Below are 2,728 nucleotides of genomic sequence, written 5' to 3'. Positions count from 1 at the left end.
AAAAAAAAAAAAAATCAGGCAAAACTCAGTTGAGCAGTTCTGTTCCATGTGACATCAGCTAGGGATATTCACTTGGCTGTATTTAATTGATTTGCAGGGATGGACGGTCTGAGATAACTTTGCTCTGAAGTCAGGTCTCGATGCTTTTCACATGGCTCCTTTCTCCCACATGGCCTCTCTCCATGTGGCTAGCTTAGGCTTCCTCAGAGCATGGTGGTTTCAGGGTACTCAGACTTCTTACTTGGCAGCTTGCATCCAAGCCCCATTGTGAAAGTACTCATCAAGACACTGTATCATGCTTTCTAATGTCCCCTTAGACAAAACTAGTTACATGTTCTAGCCCAAAGACTGTGGGAGAGGAAACATTGAAAGACACTTAGACAATGGGGTTCTAGAGAAAGAAGTCAATGATTTTTCTAAGATTTTTGGCCTTACCATTAATGGGCGGGGAGGAAGGAAACTGCAGGAGGAGCAAGCAGGTTTTGGGGCAAAGATCAAGAGTTAAGTTTTGTGTATGTTAAGTTTGAGATACTACACATCCAAATGGATATTCAAGTTTGACATTTAAGAAAGAGACATGGGCTCTCTCTTAATATGAAGGTGAGAATCACGAGCAAATAGCTGGTGTTTAAAGCCACGAGATCACCAAGTGAGGGAGTATGGATGGCAAAAAGGACCAAGGTCTCATCCCTAGAGCACTTCAAAGTGAAGAGGTAGGAGAGAAAAGGAGGAACTAATAAGATAGAGGAGAAAACAAAAGTGCATTAGTGTCCTGGAAGCCAAGGGAAGAAGTGTGGAGTGATCAAATTTGTATTAAGTTTCTGATAGGGCAAGTAGATTAGGCCTAGCAATTAACAATTAGATTTAGTAATGTGGAGATGATTGGTGATCTTTTCAGGAACAGTTTGGTAGACTAGTGGGGGGTGGGGAGGCAGAGCAGAAAATCCTGACGGGAGTGGGTTGAGAAAGGCAGGAAGTAGCTCTGACATGGTGAACTAAGCTGACACAGCTAAGCCTCAATGCGATTATAGACTGATAGGACACTGAGCAAATTATACTTTTCTCCTCTTTTTCACAGAACATCCACTTCAGACATGTTGGTCACTGTCCAGCTCAAAACACCAAACATCCCTCTTTCTTGCCAAATGAGTGACTGCCACTTTACCAATTTCAGATTTATTCCTCCTTTTTCTTTCCTATAGACAAGATTTATTAAGATCACAGAATTGTCCTGGCTTTCTGAGAGCACCCAATCCAGAACAAGCCCCCACTTCCTTAGGCTCTCCCCTAAATTACCCAACAGAAGCCCAAATCCTACAAATAGGTTCTTTTTAACACTCTCTTACTGAATCACCCCTCACGGTTCTACCTTGATATAACGTAATAAACCAAACCTGTTCAACTACAAGTGTCGTTTTGGCTTGGTTTGGTTTGGTTTTTGGTCTTTGTCTGAAAGGCATTGTCCAGGTTAAGAGATGGGAGAAGAGGAACAAGAGCATAAACAGAGGGTGACTTGTTCCAAAGGGGAACAGAGAAATAGAACGGTAGCCCTCAGGAAAACTGGGTCAAAGTTTTTGTCTTGTTTTAAGATAGAGAAATAACAGCACGTTTGTAGGTTGAAGGGAACAATCAAGAAGACCCGCAACTGAAGAACACGGGGAGCATTGTAGGGGGGAAGGGCATGCCTTTAACCCTCGCTTTGGTGAGGCAAAGACATAAAATGTAACCATAATATTTGTACCCTCATAATACCATGAAATAAAAAATAAAAAAAAAAAGAGAGAAAAATTGATCGATTAGTAGAGAGAGAGTTGGCAGCGGGAGGGTATAGGATCCAGTGGTTTAGGTAGTAGGGTTGGCTTCATGTAAGAAGGAGCATGGATTGTTCACTTAGGTGGTCTGGTGGGTGAGATCCTAGAACGTGCCTAGCTGTGGTGGTCCCGATGAGTGTGAACGTTCTCTTTCTGATTACTTCACAGATCTCAGTGAAGAGGGAAGAAGGTGGAAACCCTGCCTCAAATATCTAATTGCCCATCCTAGTTTTACAATTCAGTTCTTTTATGCATCTGTCAAAGAGCCTTTACTAGAATATTAACTTCCTAATATCCATCCCGTTAATAGATCCCAAGAACAATGGAAGAAAACTTGATGTATGCACTGGTTGTATAAATCTATGTATAATTTCTCCTCCCTCCCTACCCTAAGATAGGCCCTATATTGAGAGCAAGAAAAAGGAGAAAACACACACACACACACACACACGAGAGAGAGAGAGAGAGAGAGAGAGAGAGAGAGAGAGAGAGAGAAGGATAAATTGGTTGTTTTTCTTCGGAGTCCTCTGGCGTCTCCAACTACTTTCACATCGGATCTCTTAAATTTTAGAAAAGCAGCCAAAAGTGGGGCACAATTTTGTTAAGATAAAAGGAAAAACTGCCCTCTACCAGCAACTGTGCAAGAACGCATAGGAACAGAAAACCAGGCTTAAACAGTGGACATTTAGTTTCCCCCGGGTTTTAAGGAGGACACTGGGGAGGGGACGTGTGCTCTCAAGTGCGCAAGCACAGTTTGCGATCTGTTTCGTTTTCAAAATGAAGACTTTTTTCCAGAGATCTGGTTAATATTGAAAACGTTTAAATTAATTTTGTGTAAAAACCCTTCTTAGTTTAAATGCTTTCAAGAAACCATAAAGTTTTGGAGCAAAATTGAGTCTCCTGACAAAACACAGCAT

The sequence above is a fragment of the Propithecus coquereli genome, unplaced genomic scaffold (assembly GCF_000956105.1).
Source record: "Propithecus coquereli isolate 6110/MARCELLA unplaced genomic scaffold, Pcoq_1.0 Scaffold83, whole genome shotgun sequence".
Lineage (NCBI taxonomy): Eukaryota > Metazoa > Chordata > Mammalia > Primates > Indriidae > Propithecus > Propithecus coquereli.
The sequence above is the reverse complement of the archived record's forward strand: the minus strand, read 5'-3'. Positions refer to the sequence as shown.